At 43.4% G+C, this 21,331-nt stretch overlaps 1 protein-coding gene across 2 annotated transcripts in view; it reads right to left on the reverse strand.

Moving 5' to 3' along the window:
- MAP3K2 (mitogen-activated protein kinase kinase kinase 2) overlaps positions 1-21,331 on the reverse strand; it is a 99,055-nt gene that overhangs the window by 50,367 nt on the left and 27,357 nt on the right. The window contains exon 2 of one of the 2 annotated variants that reach the window (XM_081096414.1): positions 11,692-11,806. The exons of the other annotated variant lie outside the window; for it this stretch is intronic. The gene's annotated coding sequence lies outside the window, so the exon portion shown is untranslated. The remainder of the gene's footprint in view (positions 1-11,691; positions 11,807-21,331) is intronic. 2 annotated transcript variants of the gene reach the window in all.

Genomic DNA, 21,331 nt, shown 5'->3' on the forward strand with positions numbered 1-21,331 from the left:
ATTATATAGGATGTCAAATAACATTAAAGATCCCTAGCCGGTTTGGCTCAGTGAACAGAGCATAGGCCTGCAGACTGAAGGATCCCAGGTTTGATTCCAGTCAAGGGCACATGCCTGGGTTGCGGGCTCGATCCCCAGTAGGGGGCGTGTAGGAGGCAGCTGATCAATGATTCTCTCTCATCATTGATTCTTCTCTCTCTCTCTCCCTCTTCCTTCCTCTCTGAAATCAATAAAAATATATTAAAAAAAGAATAACAACATTAAAGAAATATCAATGAAACATTTTTAAATATATTAATACATGGAATATAACATAAAACATGAAAATCCTCCTTTTGTCACCCTATCTATAGCATATCTAAAGGGTACCACTAAGCTACTTCAGGTATTAGGGCTTTTTAATCAAAGATTAATAAATTTTAAATAGTTGAGAAACAAAAATTTAGTTTAAGCACCCTATTTTATAGATGAGAAACCTTAAGGCCATAAAGTTGGGCAAGTTAGGTCCCGATTATCCATTTCTTATTGTTCACACAAGCAAACTTTCCATAATACTGTATATGTCACTCAAGTTCATCTTCTGGGAAAACGGCTAGCATGGGGAATTCTCCAACCATACATAAACACATAAAGCACACCACAAAGTGGTTGATGAAGTTTTATTGAGTGCATTCTCTTTCTACAAATTTAAGGTTTCAACTGAACTTTTCAGGCTTTTAATCTAAAATGGTTAAGACAAATCTTGACTAACCTAAGAAATGAAGCACTGTGAAAATGAAAATATTTTTCAGTTAAACAAATCAATAACATCTCTTTCAGGAAAAGCAATAGAAATTCCCCAAACCACAACTGTTAACTCAAAGAATGAATCTAATGAAAAAGAGCTCAACATTGCATTTTGTAAACAGCTATGTTGTGTGTTTTTTTAACCAACTGTGAGGGTAAAATTGGCAAAACATGAAAAAAATTACAAAATTAAGTGTTTAATAGGAAAAAAAAACCTAAGCAAAGGTGAATCATATCTGTATCTGAAAGGTCTTATCCACAAAATATTTTAACTATTTTGCCAATTGTCTGTGGGTAAACTAGTAACAGTTACACATGTGGGTATATCATACTTTGAAACTCACTGCAGTACCTGTTCAATTATTCTGTCAGCATTCCACTCACCTGAGAGCACAGAACCAACATTGTACTTTATTGATACCTAGCATTCTGCTATTTCCTTTGTCCCTATGGTTGTAAGATTAGATAGCTTAAGATTTTTCTTGTTTCCTGAGGTAGGCTTCTATTGCGATGAATTTCCCTCTTAGGACTACTTTAGTTGTATCCCATATATTTGAGGTCATAGTGTTCTCATTTTCATTTGTATCAAAGTATCCTTTGATTTCTTCCTTGATCACACTGCCAACTCATTCATTGTTTACTAACCTTTTATTTTCCCTCCATGTATTTGTGTATTTTCCCATTGTTTTTTGTTATAGTGGTGAAGGCTATAATTGATTTCTAGTTTTATACCATTGTGGTCAGAAAAGATGCTAGATATGATTTCAATCTTCTAAAATTTATTGAGACTTGTCTTGTGGCCTAATGTAGTCAATCCTGGAAAATGTTCCATGTGCACTTGAAAAAAAATGTGTCTTTTGCTGCTTTGAGGTAAAAGGTTCTAAACATATCAATTAAGTCCATCTGCTCTAATGTGTAATTTAAGGCCACTGTTTCCTTGCTAATTTTCTATCTGAAAAAAGCTATCCACTGATGTCAATGCAGTGTTAAAGTCCCCTTCTATGAGGGGTAGGGGAGGTAGAGGAAGGTAATGGGAGGTTAAATCGTGATGAAAGGAAACTTGACTTGGGATGGTGAACATACAATATACAGATAATGTATTAAGAACTATACATCTGAAACCTATATAATTTTAATAACTAACTAGAGGCCCGGTGCACAAACCAGCAGTTGGACATCCCTCTCACAATCCTGGACCGCTGGCTCCTAATCGCTCACCTGCCTGCCTGACTGGTGGCCCCTAAATACCTCCTGGCTGGCCTGATCACCCCTCACTGCCTCTGCGTGCCAACCTGATCACCCCTAACTGCCCCTCCTGCTGGCCTGGTAGCCCCTAACTGCACCCTCCCTGCCGGCCTGATTGCTCCTAACTCCCCCCCCCACCCCGCCGGCCTGGTCACCCCTTACTCCCCTACCCCCTTGCTGGCCTGGTTGTCCACAACTGCCCCCCTCTGCCAGCCTGGTCACCCCTAATTGCCCCCCGCCCCCTGCCGGCCTGGTCACCCCCAACTGCCGGAAGCCGGTCCATCCTTGCTGCTTGACACAGTCGCTGCAGGGAAGAAATATCTGCACAGCATATGTTTCAAGGGACCTGGTGTATATGGCATACTGTTCTTAATATGTTTGCTCCCCTTCTTAGCGCTATGTGTTTTAATCAAGGTCACCTCTCTGAGAAAGGTTGTTTCCCCAGGTGGAGATTTTCCCCTGGAGTTATAGGGATTAACAGGACTAAGGAAGGGAATAAATCAATAAAACCCCTTAACTAAGTGCCAGGCGGGTAGTTAATCACTTTAACTATGAACAATCACGCTTAAGCTACATAATATTTACTTAGGATAATCTCCTTCAGTTACTTCCTTGTAGCTTAACAGAACAAGAGTAGTGATCTTGGAATGGAGATAACAAACGCCCCAACCTTTTGAATAGAATGGATAGGATTAAAATCAACTGGTATAAATACAGATGTAACGGGAGAATAAAGAGAGAACCTGGCTGGAGAACCTGGTTAGGCTGCTGATCAACTGAATGCCGACTCCGTCCACACCTCTGGGAACCCCTGGACCTGCTGGGATTGGACCCCAACACCCAAATGCCTCCCCTGCTGGCCTAGCCACCCCTCACTGCCCCCTTTGCCAGCCTAATCGCCCCAAACTGCTCCCCCTGCAGGCCTGGTCACTCCCAACTGCATCCCCCCGCCAGCTTGGTCACCCTTAACTACTACCCTCCCCCGCCCCCACGACTTGGTTGCCTCTTACTGTCCCCCCTGCTGGCCTGGTTGCCCCCAACTGCCCCCCTCTGCCGGCCTGGTTGCCACCAACTGCCCCCCCCCCCATCCTGGTTGCCCTCACGGCCCCCCTGCTGGCCTGGTTGCCCCACACAGCCTGCTGTTCAGTTGTTTGGTCATCCCTCACTAACCCCCTGCCAACCTGGTCACCCCATGTAGCCTGCTGTTTAGTCGTTTGGTCGTCCCTCACTAAGTACCTGCCAGCCTGGTCATAGGCAGCCATCTTTGTGAGGGCATGAAGGTTAATTTGCATATAACCTCTTTATTATATAGGCTATCATGCCAACAAACTCAATTAAAAATAATAAAATCCCCTTCTATGATTGTATTATCTCCATCAATATTAGCTTTATAGATTTAGGTGCTCCTATATCAGTGGTTCTCAACCTTCCTAATGCCGCGACCCTTTAATACAGTTCCTCATGTTGTGGTGACCCCCAATTTCATTGTTACAAATCGAACATAATTAAAGCATAGTGATTAATCACAAAAACAATATGTAATTATATATGTGTTTTCCGATAGTCGTAGGCGACCCCTGTGAAAGGGTCGTTCAACCCCCAAGGGGGTCATGACCCACAGGTTGAGAACCACTGTACTATATCAAATGCAAATGCTTACAATTATGCATTTGCTTGTTAAACTCATCCTTTTGCCATTATGTAGTGACCTTCTTTGTCTCCCATTGTAGCCTTTGTTATAAAGTCTACTTTGTCTGATATAAGTTTTCCTACCCAAGGTTTTATGTTTGTTTGCATTTGCATGACATATACTTTAACATCTCTTTACTTTCAATTTGTGTGCCTTTCATTCTGAGGTAGGTCTCTTATAGACAACATATACATGGGTCTTGTTTTCTTATCCATTCAGCTACCCTACATATTTTTTAAAAAATATTTTTATTGATTCCAGAGAGGAAAGGAGAGGAAGAGATAGAAACATCAATGATGAAAATCATTGATCAGCTGCCTCTTGCATGTCCCCTACTGGGGATCAAGCCTGCAACCAGGGCATGTGCCTGACCAGATATTAAACCCTAACCTCCTGGTTCATAGGTTGAAGCTCACTCACTAAGCCACACTGGCCTACTCTACATATTTTGACTATACTTAATCCATTTACATTTAAAGTGATTATTGATAGAATGTAGTTATTGCCATTTTATTATTGACTAGAGGCCTGGTGCACAAAATTCATGCGGGGGGGGGGGGGTGTCCCTCAGCCCAGCCTGCACCCTCTCCAATCTGGGACCCCTCTCACAATCCAGGACTGCTGGTTCCCAACCACTTGCCTGCCTGCCAGCCTGATCACCCCTAACCACTCCCCTGCCAGCCTGATCGACACCTAACTGCTCCCCTGCCAGCCTGATTGCCCCCAACTGCCCTCCCTTACTGGCCTGGTCACCCCTAACTACCATTCCCTGCTGGCCTGATCGCCCCCAACTGTCCTCCCCTGCAGGCCTGGTTGCCCCCAACTGCCCTCCGCTGCAGGCCTGGTCGCCCCCAACTGCTCTCCTCTGGCGGCCCAGTCACCCCTAACTGCCCTCCCTTGCAGGCCTGATCGCCCACAACTGCCCTCCCCTGCCGGCCATCTTGTGGTGGCCATCTTGTGTGTTGGGTCAATTTGCATATTGCCTCTTTATTAGGATACTAGAGGCATGGCCTGAGGGGATTAGCCCACTGTGGGAGCACCACTCATGCTGAATGAGAAAATTAGTCTGAGCTGATATTTTGGGGGTAATATCTTGGGTAAAGGTGTGTTGTGTGTCCTGGAGGAACCTGGCAGAGGGCTTTGCACCCCAAAGCCACTTGGTGAATGTCCTTGATGTGTGATGCCAGGTCAATGACACCATCGGGGATGTTCAGGGCAACCATGCTCCAGGATCCTCAGCCATCAGGACAGCCTCCCTGGGGGTCCACAGTCACATCCTCTCTTGCCATCTGCTTATGCCAGCTCCCTGAGCTCTTTCTAGAACACACCTTAGAGGGCCTGCATCAGCTGGTGTGGTCAGGCCAGAGTCTGATTGTCTCAGGTATTTGATAGGTGCAGAGACTCAGCCTCACCCTGGGCCTACTAGCGGCCACTGTGGGAGTGCACTGTCCACCAAGGGGAAGCTCCTGCGTTGAGCATATGCCCCCTGCTGGTCAGTGTGCATCATAGCGACTGGTTGATCTAGTCATTCCACCATTCAGTTGCTGGACTTTTATATATATAGATTTATGTTCCTTTCCTTTTACTTCTTCTTAAAGAAGTCCCTTTAACATTTCTGTAATACTGATTTGGTGGTTATGAACTTCTTTAGTCTTTTCTTGTCTGGAAGCTTTACTTCTCTTTCACTTTTACATGGCAGCCTTTATCGTCAAGTAGTTTTGATTATAGGACCTTTATTTTCATCACTTTTGACATTTATTTCCAATCTCTTCTGGCCTGAAATGTTTCTGTTGAGAAATCAGCTGACAGTCTTATGGGAGATTCCTTGTAGGGAAATGTCTTACTCTTGCTGCTTATAAGGTTCTCATTTTGTCTTTAACCTTTGCCATTTTTATTTATTTTTAAAATTTATTTTAATTTAATTAATTTTAACCCCCAACCAAGGATATTTTTCCACTGATTTTCAGAGAGAATGGAAGAAGAGAGAAGAGGGGAAAGTAGGGAGAGAGAGAGAGGGAGAAGGAGAGAGAGGGAGAAGGAGAGGAGAGGAGAGGGGAGGGGAGGGGAGGGGAGGGGAGGGGAGGGGAGGGGAGGGGAGGGGAGGGGAGGGGAGGGGAGGGGAGGGGAGGAGAGGAGAGGAGAAAGAGAGGAAGAAAGAGAAAGGAAGAAAAAGAGAGAAACATCAATGTAAGAGAGACACAACTTGTTGCTGGGAACCAAGGCATATGCCCTCGACCGAGAACTGAACCCGTGATGACGCTTCAGTGCATGGGCCCATGCTCTAACAAGCCAGGGCAATTATGATGTGTCTTGGGGCCTTTTGAGGTTCAAACTGTTTGAGACTCACTGTGATTCCTGGACTTGTGTTTTTCCTTAACCAGGTTAAGGAAGTTTTCAGTCATTATTTCTTCAAATAGGTTCACAATCCTTTGTTCTCTTCTCTTCTCCTTCTGTTACTCCTCTGATGTGAATGTTATGTTTATGTCCCAGAGGTCCCTAAAATTATCCCCATTTTTTAAAATATTTGCTTTTTGCTCTCTGGTTGGGTGTTTTCTGCTACCTTGTCTTCCAAATCACTGATTCAATCCTCTGCTTCATCTAATGTAATGTTGATTCCCCCCAGAGTATTCATTTCAATTCTTTTATTCTTCATTTCTGACTGGTTCTTTTTTATGGTTTCTTATGCTTACTACCTTGAAGTTCTCACTGAGTTCATCTATTCTTCCCTTAAATTCTTTGAATACCCTTACTACCGGTATTTTGAACTCTGTCTCTGGTAGATTGCTTGCCAACATTTTATTTAGTTCTTTGTCTGGAAATTTCTCATTTGGGCATGTTTCTCTGTCTCCCCAATTTGGCTGTCTCTCAGTGTTTGTTTCTATTTATTAGATCTGTTATGTCTGCCAGTCTTGGAAGAGTGGCATTACGTAGTAGCTGTCCTGTGGGGCCCAGTGATGCAGTCTCCCTGATCACCTGATTTGGGTGTTCCAGAAGTGTCCTTTGTATGGATTGTGTGTGCTCTCATGTTTTAGTTGAGCCCTGATTGCTGTTGGCACATCAGTGGGAGAGACTGACCCTAAGGCTGGCTGGGTGGGTCCACAAGCAGAGAATATGAGCTGCTCTGCAGGGGCTGGCCCCATGAAGCAGGATTCATTCCAGTGGAATCTGGTGTCTACTGAGATCAACCCTTTGGGTGTGCCACTTGTGAAGCTAATCGGTGGTGCTCTGTTGTCTGAAGCTGACCACTAGGCGTGTTGGTTCTGGGGCCTCTCGGGAGGGTCTTTGTTGCAGGTCAATGTTAAGATGCTACCTTTACTGGCCTGGGGCTACCTGTTCTTAGCTACAAAGTGTTCTGCTGTTGGTAGCTGACTGTGCTGGGCACAGACACTCATGACAAGGGCCATACTGAGAACTGAGGCTGGCTGCCACTATCACTGGGCCTCGGGAAGGTCAGCAGAAGGCCAAGGCACCTGAGATCCGCTGCCACCTGCTGGCTGCCCATAAGGGTCAGCTGCTGACAGAGCCTCATGCAGTATGCAAGTTGGGTTAGGCAGGTCTTAGAGAGTCTAAAGAGTAGAATGAGTGGTATCACCAGGTTAATCCAGATTCAGATTTGGCACCAGTGCTGGGCATGAGGCCACTTCACAAAAGTCTCAGGGTACACCGAGGCTGACAGCCATCCACCTGTTGGGGAGCACATGAGACTTGGTTGGAAAGTTCAAGGAATAATTAGGGGTGCCGCCTTCGACACTCCCCGAAGTCAGAATTCCTATAAACAGGGCAGGTGGCCTTCCACACACTTTCCTTTTCTCAGAATATCCTCCTTACAAACTTTCCAACCAAGTCTCGTGTGCTCCCCAACATCCGCCTGTTGCCTGTGGAACTTTGCAGTGGGGTGGCCTCTTAGGGAGTCATCAGGCTAAAGCTAGTAGAGTTCACCAAGATAATGTAGATTCAAATTTGGTCTCTTGCGGGGAGGGCTCAACACAGGGAATATGGTGAACTCTATCTGGTAGATCCCTCTACCCCTTGCCCTGAAGCCAAACAACTCAGTTTCTCCCTGTATGTCTCTGGCACTCCTCCCCTACCTGAGCTTGACAAAATCCATCTAGAATTTTTAAAGAAAGACTGTAACATGGGCCCAAGCTGGCTGTTACCAAAAGAACTTCATGCTGGGTTGGGTAGGGCAAGATATAAGGGAGTCACCAGGGTGGAGCTAGTAGAATTCACTAGGCTAATGCAGATCCAGATTTGGCTATGTGTGGGGGAGGCTCAACACAAAAAAGATGGTACCTGTCAGCCGTGCAGGAAGAAAGCCAATGCTGGCCATCCCTCCAGCCCTTGTTCTGAAGCCACACAGAGCAATTTCTCCCTGTATGTCTCTGGTGACCCCAAGTCACTGTCGTCTACTGACTGCCTGCAAGTGAGAATTTATATGCGAGTCCTTTAAAAGAACACCTGGGCTTGGCTGGTGTGGCTCAGTGGTTGAGCGTTGACCTATGAACCAGGAGGTCAGTGTTTGATTCCTGGTCAGGGCACATGCCCAGGATGCAGGCTCAATCCCCAGTGTGGAGTGTGGGAGGCAGCCAATCAGTGAGTCTCATCATTGATGTTTCTATCTCTCTCTCTCCCTCTCCCTTCCTCTTTGAAATCAATAAAATATATATATATATAAAGACATCTGGCGTTTAGTCTTACCAGGACAAACAGAAGCACCACTAATTTTCATAGCTAGAAGTCATGTGGGCTCCTCTTCCTGGCACTGGTGTTCTGAGCTGGGGAGCCCAGCGTGGGGCTAGCTAGACATGCTCACTCCTCAGGGCAACCTCTGCAGCTGAAATATCCCTCCAATTTCTTAACCACCACCTATGGGCGTGGGACCAGCCCATTTCACATCTCTGCTCCTCCTATCAATCTCAACATGGCTTCTTTATATTTTTAGTTATAGGACTTCTGTTCAATAAGTCTTCAAATGATTAATCTAGGTTGATTGTTCTATAATTTAATTGTAATTTTGATGTGGTCATAGGACTAAGAAAAAATACAAAAAAATTTATGACACCAAGAGCTGGTTCTTTGAAAAGATAAATAAGATTGATAAACCATTAGCCAGACTCATCAAGAAACAAAGAGAGAAGACACAGTAATTAAATTCAGAAACAAAAGAGGTGAGGTAACAACTTTCACCACAGAAATACAAAAGATCATAAGAAAATACTATGAACCACTATCTGCCAAAAAGCTGGACAATGTGGATGAAATGCACCAATTCCTAGAAAAATACAATCTCCTGAAACTGAAAAAGGAAGAATCAGAAAACCTGAACAGGCTAATAACAATTGATGAAATTAAAGCAGTAATAAAAAAAAAAACTTCCCATAAAACAAAAGCCCTCATCCAACACCACCTTTTTTAAAAAAATAAAAACTCTCACCCTAACCGGTTTGGCTCAGTGTATAGAGCGTCGGCCTGCGGACTGAAGGATCCCAGGTTCGATTCCAGTCAAGGGCATGTACCTTGGTTGCAGGCACATCCCCAGGAGGGGGTGTCCAGGAGGCAGCTGATCGATGTTTCTAACTCTCTATCCCTCTCCCTTACTCTCTGTAAAAAAATCAATAAAATATATTTTTAAAAATAAAATAAAAAAATAAATAAAAAATAGAAACTCTCAGCAAAGTGGAAATAGAGGGATCATATCTCAACATAACAAAAGCCATATGAGACAAACTTACAGCTAACATCATACTCAATGGGCAAAAACTAAAACCATTTCCCCTAAGAACAAGAACAAGACAGAGATGCCCACTTTCACCACTCTTGTTCAACATAGTCCTGGAAGTCCTAGCCACAGCAATCAGACAAGAAAAAATAAAAGGAATCCAAATTGGAAAGGAGGAAGTAAAACTCATTATTTGCAGATGACAAGATACTGTACACAGAAAACCCTAAAGATTCCATAAAAAATATACTATATTTAATAAATGAATTCAGGAACACAGCAGTATACAAAATTAACAGCCAGAAATCTATGGCATTTTTATACACCAATAATGAATTCTCAGAAAAAGAAACTAAACAAATAATCCCATCTGCCATTGTAACAAAAAAATTATGATACTTAGGAATAAACTTAACCAAGGAGGTAAAAGACCTATACTCGAAAAACTATAGGATGTTGAAAAAAGAGATACAGGAAGATATAAATAAACAGAAGAATATACTGTGTTCATGGGTTTTTAGAATCAACATCATAAAACGTCCACACTACCCAAAGCAATCTATAGATTTAATGGAATCACTATTAAAATACCAAAAGCGCCCTAACTGGTTTGGCTCAGTGGATAGAGCATCGGCCTGCAGACTCAAGGATCCCAGGTTCAATTCCAGTCAAGGGCATGTACCTTGGTTGCAGGCATATCCCCAGTGGGGAGTGTGCAGGAGGCAGCTGATCGATGTTTCTCTCTCATCGATGTTTCTAACTCTCTATCCCTCTCCCTTCCTCTCTGTAAAAAATCAATAAAATATATATTAAAAAAATAAAATACCAAAGGATATTTCAAAGATCTAGAACAAAAACTCCTAAAATTTTTATGAAACCAAAAAAGACACTGAATAGCTGCAGCAATCTTGATAAAGAAGAACAAAGTTGGGGGGATCACAATACCAGGTATCAAATTATGCTACAAAGCCACTAAACTCAAACAGCCTGGTGCTGGCACAAGAACAGGCATATCGATCAATGGAACAGAACGGACAATAGAGCCCAATGCATGGGAGAACATATTTGCCAATGATACATCCAAAATATATAAGGAATTCATACAACGTAACAAAAGACAATCTGATTTAAAAATAGACAAAGGACCTAAAGAGACACTTCTCCAAGGTGGACATTCAGAAAGCCAAGAGACATATGAAAAAATGCCCAAAGTCACTAATCATCCAAGAGATGCAAATCAAATAGACAGTAAGGTATCACCTCACACCTGTCAGAATGGCTATCATCAACAAACGACAAGTGCTGGCGAGGATGTGGATAAAAAGGCACCCTCATACACCGCTGGTGGGAATGCAGACTGGTGCAGCCACTGTGGAAAACAGTATGGAGTTTTCTCAAAAAATTAAAAATGGACCTCCCATTTGACCCAATTATCCCACTTCTAGGAATATATCCTAAGAAACCTGAAACATCAATCAGAATGAACATATGCACTCCTATGTTCATAGCACCACAACATACAATAGCTAAGATCTGGAAACAGCCCAAGTGTCCATCAACAAATGAGAGGATAAAACACCTGTGGTACATTTACACGATGGAATATTATGCAGCTATAAAAAAGAAAGAAACTCTTACTATTTGCAACAACATGGATTTACCTGAAGAGCATTATGCTAAGCGAAATAACCCAGAGAAAGGTAAGTATAACATGATCGCATTCATATGTGGAATCTAGTGAAATAAATTGATGGAAAAAAAAATAGATCCAGAGACACAGAAGCACAGAACAGACTGTAGAACCTCAGAGGGAAGACATTAAAAAAAAAAATGATGGCAGCATAGGTAAAGAAGCATTCACACTCTCCATCAACCACATCAAAATTACAGTTAAACCACAAAATAACCATCATTCAGAGCTGCCTGAAATCTGGCTGAACAAAAGTCCTACAACTAGAGAATTAAAGAAGCCACACTGACAAGTAGGAGGGGTGGAGGCACGAAATGGGCTGGTTTGATACCCAGATATAGTGTGGTTTTTTTAATTGGGAGGCATATCTTGGTTGTGGAGGTCCATGTGAGCAGTGAGGGGTCCCAACCCTACATCAGACCCTTCAACCCAGGTTCCAGTTCCAGGAAGAAAGTCCCCATAACTTTGGGTTGTAAAAAGAAGTGGAGATTGTGGCTGAGTGACATGTAGGCTGCTGGAGATCCAGGCAGTTCCTCTTAAAGGGCTGGCACATGGACTTACTTGGACTCAATCCCTCTGGGCTCCAGAGCTGGGGCTGAGGCTTGAAAGGATCCAGGGACACATGGGGAGGAACTAAATTGTCTGGCATCAGGGGTGGGAGGGTGACAGCTTCCTCCTAGACAAAAGTGAAAGTAGAGGTCATTGTTCCTATGTTGAGACCTCCCCCACCACAGAGCTGACTGACAGGCGCCATATCTGAGTTTCCATTAGCCTGGCTGACACTGTTCACCTGGTCCTGGTGACTCCCTGAGACCCAGACCCATCCAATTTTAAACACCACCCAAGCTGTTTGCAGTGGCCTTTCCATTTGAATAGACTGTCCTGGCTCATCTAAAATCTTTCAAACAAGCAACAGCTGACCTCAGCACGCCCCATACCTCTCATTAAGATGCCCCAGGCCCGGTACTAGCAGCTTGCCTTAGTTCACAGCTTGGCCTCTCCTGGGCACCTCCAAACCCAACACAAGTAGCAGCCATCTGCAGATCACTCTGTAGCTTGTGCCGGGTGGCCCCAGGGAGGGCACAAGCAGTAGCTGACTTTGCACCACCCTGGAGGTCACAGAGCCAGTGCACCCAGTGGTCAGCTTCAGACCATGCCAGATTACAAACCTACCATATCCACAAGAAACACACTCAAGGGGAAGACTTGGAGAGCACCAAAGCCCCACTGAAGCAAGTCCTGCCCCATAGTGGTGTCTCCTGCACAGCAGCTCTTCCCCTATAGTCATAGCTGAACCACACAGCCAATTGATCTGAGGTCAATCCCTCCCAGTGATGCCAATAACAAGCAAGGCTCAAATACAACAGGACAGTGCATAGAGGCCACATATGGGTGCACCTAGAGTGCCCAGCACAGGTGACAGGGGAAGCTGAGCAACTGGACCCTACAGTACACCTACAACACAAGGCCATTCCACCAATTCCAGGAGCTATAGCAGCTCTACCTAATACAAAGGAACAACCAAAGGAAAGCAGCCAAAATGCATACACAAAGAAACATGTCACAAATGAAAGAACGGAAGAAATCTCCAGAAAAATAACTAAATGAAATGGAAGCAAACAAACTACCAGATACAGACTTCAAAACAATGGTTACAAGGATGTTCAAGAAACTTAATGAAATATTTAAGGAAGTTAGTGACAACTTCAAGGAACTTAGAATATCAACGACATAAAAAAGGACCAGACAGAAATGGAGGATACACTAATTTAAATGAAGAATAATTTATAGAGAATCAACAGTAGATAGAGGACACAGAGAATCAAATCAGTAATTTGAAATATGAGGAAGCAAAAAACACCAAATCAGAACAGCAAAAAGAATAAAAAAATATGAATATAGCCCTAGCTAATTTGGCACAGTGGATAGAGCATTGGCCTGAGGACTGAAGGGTCCCGGGTTCAATTCTAGTCAAGGTCACATGCCCAGGTTGCAGGCTTGATCCCTAGTGTGGGACATGCAGGAGGCAGCCAATCAATGATTCTCTTTCATCATTGATGTTCCTATCTCTCTCTACCTCTCCCTTCCTCTCGGAAATCAATTTAAAAAAAAGTATTTTAAAAAATAAACAGTGTAAGGAGCCTCTGGGAGAACTTCAAATGTACCAACATTTGCATCATAGAGGTGCCATAAGAAGAAGAGAGGGAACAAGAAACTGAAAACCTAGTTGAAAAAATAATGACAGTAAACTTTCCCTACCTGGTGAAAGAAATAGATTTACAAGTCCAGGAAGCACAGACCCAAACAAGAGAACCTAAAGAGGACCACACCAAGACACATCATAATTAAATTCCAAAGGTTAAAGACAAAGAGAGAATCTTAAAAGCAGCAAGAGAAAAGCAGTTAGTTGCCTACAAGGGAGTGCCCATACAACTGTCAGCTGATTTCTCAACAAAAACTCTACAGGCCAGAAGGGAGTGGCAAGAAATAGTCAACGTGATGGAGAGCAAGGACCTATACCCAAGATTACTCTACCCAGCAAAGCTATCATTTAGAATTGAGAGTCAGATAAAGAGCTTCACAGACCAGAGAAAGCTAAAGGAGTTCATCACCACCAAATTGGTATGACATGAAGTGTTAAAAGGTCTTCTTTAAGAAGATAAAAATATGAACAATAAAATGGCAATAAATACATATCTATCAACAACTAAATCTAAATACAGTGGGGCCCTGACTTATGAGTTTAATTCATTCTGTGACAGAGCTCGTAACTCAAATTACTCATATGTCAAATCTTCAAGTGAACGAATGAGACACGTGATGCTGGGCTGATGTTGTGGCGTTCACTGTGACGTTCGCTGCGCCAACTAGCGGTGGGGTATCTGAAGCTGGCTCGTAACCCGAACTGTAGCTCACAACTCAAAGCACAAAATCGGCCAAGAGATGGCTCATATCTCGAAAAACTCGTTAGTTGGGACACTCCTAAGTCAAGGCCCCACTGTATCAAAATAAACAAACAAGGAATCTAATGAACAAAATAAACTGATTAATACAATAGAACCAGAGGCATGGAAACATGGAACAGACTGATGAATCTCAGAGGGAAGGGGGGAAGGAGGATGGGGAGAGATTATCCAAAGATCTTATATGCATACTAGAGGACCGATGCACAAAACTTGTGCAAGGGGCTCGGCCCTCACAGCCCCAGCTTGGTCCGGAAAGTCATCCAGACGGCTGTTCTGCTGTTCGGTCTAATTAGCATATTAGCTCTTTATTATATAGGATAGGCATTACCTATGGGGCAGGGCAGGAGCCAGGTGGGGAGAGACAATGGGGGGGAAACAGGAGGACATCTGTAATACCCTTAACAATAAAGAAAAAAAAAAGAACCATTGAAAGTAAACTAGGGATCACCCAGGGATGGGAAGATAGAAGGATGGGGGGGTGGGTGGAGAAAGGAGAGAGATGGGAGAATTTGGGGCTGATGGCAAAGGGTTCAAGGCATCTTTCTGATATAACGAAAATGTTCTAAAATTGACTGCAATGATGGTTGCATAACTCTATAAATATTATTTAAAACTACCAGAATTATACACTGCAACTGGTAAAATATCTACATATTTATAAAGAGTCTGTAACATCCAAAACAAACAAAGGGATGACCAAATGCCAGGCTGTATGCACAGCAGGCTCGGGTGGGCAGGGACTGGCGAGCAGACTGAACTGCTGACTTCTTGGAGATAGAGAGAGGCGGGGCTGGTCAGGAGCTGCCGTGGCTGCTGGCAAGGCCCAGAGAGAGAAGCAGGGGCTGATCCGCAGACTCCGTGGCAGCTGCTGATCAGCCCTTGCCTCTCTCTCTTTCCAGGCCTCACCAGCAGCCACGCCTCTCTCGCTCTCCAAGAGGCCAGCAGCCTGGGGCAGCTGCTGATACGCCCCACCTCTCTGATCAGGCCCAGAGATAGGCCCGGAGACACTGACTGGCATAGAAATTGTGAGGAGCCAATGACTGCCTAGGAGGTGGAGCTTTTGACGCTGACTGGCATAGAAACCGACCAATCAGAACCAAATCTGGGCGAACTGCGAGGAGCCAATGGCTGCCTAGGAGGCAGAGCTTTTGACGCTGACTGGCATAGAAACCGACCAATCAGAACCTAGAAACCGACCAATCAGAACCTAATCTGGGTGAACTGTGAAGGCAGAACCTAAAGTGGGAGCTGAGGAGGGATTTTAAGGGCAACAACTGTTTGGTGTAAGGTGTAAGAAAGCAGTTCAATTTTTTAATGACCGGTTTGGCAGTATAGTGCATATGGCTGGCTATCAGTCCAGATATAGGGATTATGTATTTTTGTCTGCCAAGAGCATCTCCTCCTGCTGAAAAAGGCTCCCCCCCATTTAAGTAATCCTATCCTATATAATCTATCTATACTAATAAAAGGGTATTATGCTAATTAGACCAGGTCGACTGGGCATCTTCCAGACATCCAACTTCCTTCAGACAAAGCCATGGTGGTGGGGGCCAAGGCAGAGGCAGTTAGGGGCTATCAGGCCGGCAGGGAGGGCAGTTGGGGGCGAGATCAGACTGGCGGGGGTGAGATCAGGTCGGCAGGAGAGGGCAGTTGGGGGTGACCAGGCCAGCAGGGGAGGGCACTTGGATGCACAATCAGGCCGGCAGGGGAGGGCAGTTAGGGGCAATCAGGCCGGAGGGGGTTTTATTATATAGTATTGCCAAAACTTGGAAGCAAGCAAGATGTCCTTCAATAGGGAAATGAGTAAAGAAACTGAGGGACTTGCCCTGACCGGTTTGGCTCAGTGGATGGAGCGTCGGACTGCGGACTGAAGGGTCCCAGGTTCGATTCCGGTCAAGGGCATGTACCTTGGTTGTGGGCACATCCCCAGTGGGGGGTGTGCGGGAGGCAGCTGGTCGATGTTTCTCGCTCATTGATGTTTCTGAACTCTCTATCCTTCTCTCTTCCTCTTTGTAAAAAATCAACAAAATATATTTAAAAAAAAGAAACTGAGGGACATCTAGATGATGAAATATTATTCAGTGGGGGAAAATATTCAGCTATCAAGCCACAAAAAGACCTGGAGGAACCTTAAATGCATATTTCTAAGAGAAAGAACCTAATCTAAAAAAGCTATATACTGTATGATTCCAAGTATATGACATTTTGTAAAAGGCAAAACTATGGGGGCAGTGAAAAGGTCACACTGGCTGCCAGGGGTTCAGAGCAGGGAAGCATGAATAGGTGGGCCACAGGGGATCTTTAGGACAATGAAACTGTTCTGTCCGATACTAGACTAATGGTGCATTTGTCAAGACCCATAGAAGTTCAACACAAAGAATGAACCCTAATGTAAACTGCAGATTTTAGTTATCCCTCTACCACCACCTTCAACCACCCACTTGATTACCAAGTGTCACCAAATTAGCAAAGTGTGGTCCCAGACCCTAGGCCATAACTTACTGATGGCCCAGAGGTGGGCAAGTGACTCAAGCAGGAGCAAACACGGATAATCTCTAAAAATTACAAATAGATTACTAAAAGGCAAGAGTAGGAGTCAACAGATATTGAGTGTACCAATGAAGAGCTGCATGCCTTGCTGATACCCACCTTTTACTTCTGCTGTCTGTCTGAAACACTTCTTCCCTTTTTTCTACGTGTCCAAACCACCTCTTATGGACCCAGCTTATGCCTTCCCTATCCCCCTCAGCTAGTCAGCTTTTCCTCTACAAATGACATAAGTGGAAAATAATTATCCTCTGAGGACTGTCCGTGTGCTAGGCACTTCATATATATCACCACCTGACCTTGGCTGCACTGGAATGACAGCACTTGCTGTCTTTCCACTCTTCATGGCAGAGTCATCTTTCTTAAGGATATGAACTCATGTAACAGCTTCCTCACTAACTATGCTACACGTTTACATATGTTCTCTGCAGCTAGACTACAATATCCTCAGACACAGGAACTGTATCTTCTACTTTATCTTATCTCCATCCACCTTCTCTCTTCCCTCCACTTATCCCCTCCCCTTTCAAAGCACACACTTTCTACCAACCCTTCTCATTATGATTACAATTACTACTATAATAAAAGCTAATATTTGTAATAGTTTGCGAATTGCTGGCACTCTAACTGCTTTACAATCCTTTTGTTTAATCCTCACAACAATCCCATAAGGTAGATATGATCTCCCCATTTCATAGGAGGAAGGAGGTTTGGAGAATTCAAAGAACTTGCTTTATCACAGTAGGATGAACCTACCTCTATAAAATATCACTGTTGCCCAGCAGGACGTGGCTCAATGGTTGAGCATCGACCCAGGAACCAAGAGATCACCAGTTCGATTCCTGGTCAGGGCTCAATCCCCAGTAGGGGTCATGCAGGAGGCATCCAATCAATGATTCTCTCTCATCAATGATGTTTCTATCTCTCCATCTCCTTCCTCTCTGAAAAAAATTAAAATATCTTACAAATAAATAAAATACCACGTTGACACCATAACCATCACATCTCCCACAGTGATTCCCCATCCCCACCTTTATTTGCTGTGGCAGTTTGTACTGTACTCAACTTGGGTAAATTCAAACTATAGTGGGGCCTTGACTTACGAGTTTAATTCGTTCTGTGACGGAGCTCGTAACTCAAATTACTCGTATGTCAAATCAATTTTCACCATTACAATGAATTGAAATGCCATTAATCCATTCCGGACACTCAAAAAACACCGCAATTGTTTTGTTAAATGTTTTTAAGTAAGAAAAATGTATTTAAAAATAACGAATATTGTATAAAAACACAATACTGAACAATAGAATGTAGTGCAATAAACTTGTTTTATTAAGTTTAATGTACAGCATTGACCTTGGAGATCAAACAAGTTAAAGATGCTGATGGAGTTGGAGGAGAAAGGCTGAACTGAATAACTGAATCTTATTTGCTGATTTTTGCCCTTTCGCCACGCTTTCATCACTTTCATCTACAGGAGTTTTCGATAAAAACCTGTCCAATGAGATCTGTTTCATCCTCCCTTTCAGAATATTTCTGAAATGAGTTAGGTAAGTGTCATTAAATAGCTCCATCGCACGCCCAGTTGCAATTTTTTCTGGGTGTTTCTTTTGAATCAAGTCTGGAAGTTTCTCCCACATTCCCAACATTTCCTTTATCTCACTTATAGCGATAACCTCCTCCTCCTCCTCTGTGTCATCTATTTCCTGCAAAACCTCCGTGTGCTGCTCCGTCTGTAGCTCCTTTAGCTCCTGCGTTGCCAGTTCCTCGGAGTGCTCCTCGATGAGCTCGTTGATGTCACCTTCCTTTATATCCGCGCTCGCTGCCTCACCATGTCTGACAACGGAGTGAATGCCGGTCCTCTTTTTAAAATTTTCGAACCAGCCCGACTGGCTCTAAACGGCTCACCCGATGCCTCGTCCACTGAAGTGCCTGGGGTCTGCTGCAGCAAATCAGCGTAAATAGCTCGTGCCTTCTCGCAGATAATAGCCTTCGTCACTGTATCTCCTGCAGCGAGCTGCTTCTCCGTTAACCACACCATTAGCAGCTTCTCCATATTTTCATGGATAGATGTCCGCTGTTTAGAGATTATTTTAACGCCCTTGGCTGGAGTTGTAGCCTGTATGGACTCCTCCTGCCTCAGTATGGTGCAGATCGAAGAAGTGCTACGCTCGCACTGCTTCGCCAAGTCGATTACACGCACACCTTGGTCATATTTCTCGATAATTTCTTTCTTTAATTCAATGCACATCATCCGCTTCTTCTTCTCAGCACTGTCCTTCACACTTACTTTCTTCAGATCCATGGTTGAAAAGACGAAGTTTTGCAAAATAACTGCAAGCACAAATGTGAGCACAACCGCTTAAAGTGAACGAGTGAGACACGTGATGCTGGGCTGATGTGGCGTTCACGGTGACGTTCGCTGCGCCAACTAGCGGTGGGGTATCTGAAGCTGGCTCGTAACCCGAATTTTAGCTCGCAACTCAAAGCAAAAAATCGGCCGAAAGACGGCTCATATCTCGAAAACTCGTTAGTCGGGACACTCGTAAGTCAAGGCCCCACTGTACTTGGGTCAATTCATAGCTTCTAGCTATGCCTTGACCAGTTCTACACTACCCATCTTTGCTTCCACACAGGCTGAAATAGCTCTCATTCTAAAGAAGCCATATCTCTCTCTACTTGAATCTCCCATTTGCACAAAAAAGCAAGATTTAAATTAAAAATACACACACTAGAGTGGGTATCAGATCAACCAATAGTAATACCAACTTATTAACTAAGAATGAAATAAGCTAAGAACACTAGGTTATGTTACTTCTATGCAATGGTTAGAGATGTGAAGATGGAGAAAAAAACAAGGAACAGAAAAACGTGTTAATATGTGGTTTATCCCAAATATGTTTTCATTGGGAAGCTTCTTTTAATGTAATCATTGTGGGCTTATCCAAGAATAGCCCTACGTTATTTTAAAATTTCCTAGTGGGCATAAAAGACTGCAGGTACAATTTTTCCAGTAATTTCTTTTCCAGAAAGATCTTCCTCCCTTTTTAGCTAAAGTATTTCAAACCACATATTTCACTAGTCTTGGGTCCTCTTTCATACTCTGAGAATAATTCAGTTCTCTGTACTTTCTAAAGCTCAATGCCTACTATCCTGGATTTTATCCTTAAACTGTCCCCTGATGATTCTGATTTCTCTCACATCACTCATTCACTCTTTGAGCTAGTATTTACTGACAGCCTACTATTTGTCAAACACAGTTCAGTGCAAGGTGTCTGGTTGTAAAATATCTTTATTAAGTAAGAGATCTCATCCTGACAAATTAATCATATTTAAACAGAGCTATTTATCTTTCAAATGCTCCCCTATTACAGATCTTCCCTGGACTACTATCATTTTAACAACATCCCAAGCAAGAAAACTTAAATCTCTTTTGACTCTATTATTTTCTATTAAGTGGTGGGTAACACAGAATCACAGGCGAGACAGTTCTTTAAGAAATCACCTACAGCAACTTCTCAAATTCAGAAATGTTGAAGTCACTCTGTCACGGTGTATTTATTTCTCTCTCTCTCTCTCTCTCTCTCTCTCTCTCTCTCTCTCTCTCTCTCTCTCTCATTTTGTTGGTTAATCCTCATCCAAGGATATTTTTCCCATTGATTTTTTAGAGAGAGTGGAACGAAGGGAGAGGGTAGAGGGATAGAGAGAGAAACATCAAGCCAGTCCCGGGTCCGGCCATGCCGGGCGGGAGTCAGTCCTGGGTCCTGTAAGTGGAAACCGTAAGAAATAGAAACAAGGCAGACCTATCCCTCCACATGGGGAGACATTGGCAGAAGAGCAGGGAGCGAGAACTCCCACCATCTCACAACAATAATGAATACCTCTCCCCCTCCCCTGACACACACACCTACAAACCTTGGGCCAAGTGGGGAACCTGGACTTCTACTCTCTTCCTGAAGTAATGAGGTGGCATCTCACCCTTCCCTTACCAGAGCAGTATCAAAGCAAAGCCAGATAACACAGGTTTGAAAAAGACCCAGAGTTTCATAATGCTCAAAATTTCTAGGTTTCAATTATCAAATTATTCATAAAAAAGCAGAATGATCTAAAACTGAATAAAAAAGATAATAGATACTAACACTGACATAGTAGAAATGACAGTTATTTGATGATAAGTTTAAAGTAGCCATCAAAACAATCTTTACATGAGTGATTTTGAACATCCTTAAATCACTGAAAGTCGCTTAAATGGGAAAAAAAGAAAGTTATGGCAAGTGAATAGAAAGTCTCAGCAAAGAAAATGAAGCTATAAAGAAGAACCAAATGAAAATTATAGTACAGAACAATATAATAACAAATAACTCAGTGAATAGGCTCAAAGCAGAATGGATGGAACAAAGGAAACACTCAGGGAACTAGAAAATATAACAATAAAAATATCCAATGAGAATAGGGAGAACATGGGCTTGAAAACAACAACAGAAAAAGATCAGAACCACAGGAACCAGTGGAATCATAACAACAACAAAAATAAATAAATAAAACTGTAACATTTGGAGTCCAGGAAGAAATTAAAAGAGATGGAGCTGCCCTAACTGGTTTGGCTCAGTGGATAGAGCATTGGCCTTTGGACTGAAGGGTCCCAGGTTCAATTCCGGTCAGGGGCATGTACCTTGGTTGCGGGCACA

This window comes from Myotis nattereri (assembly GCF_964212035.1).
Source record: "Myotis nattereri genome assembly, chromosome: 7".
Taxonomy (NCBI): Eukaryota; Metazoa; Chordata; class Mammalia; order Chiroptera; family Vespertilionidae; genus Myotis; species Myotis nattereri.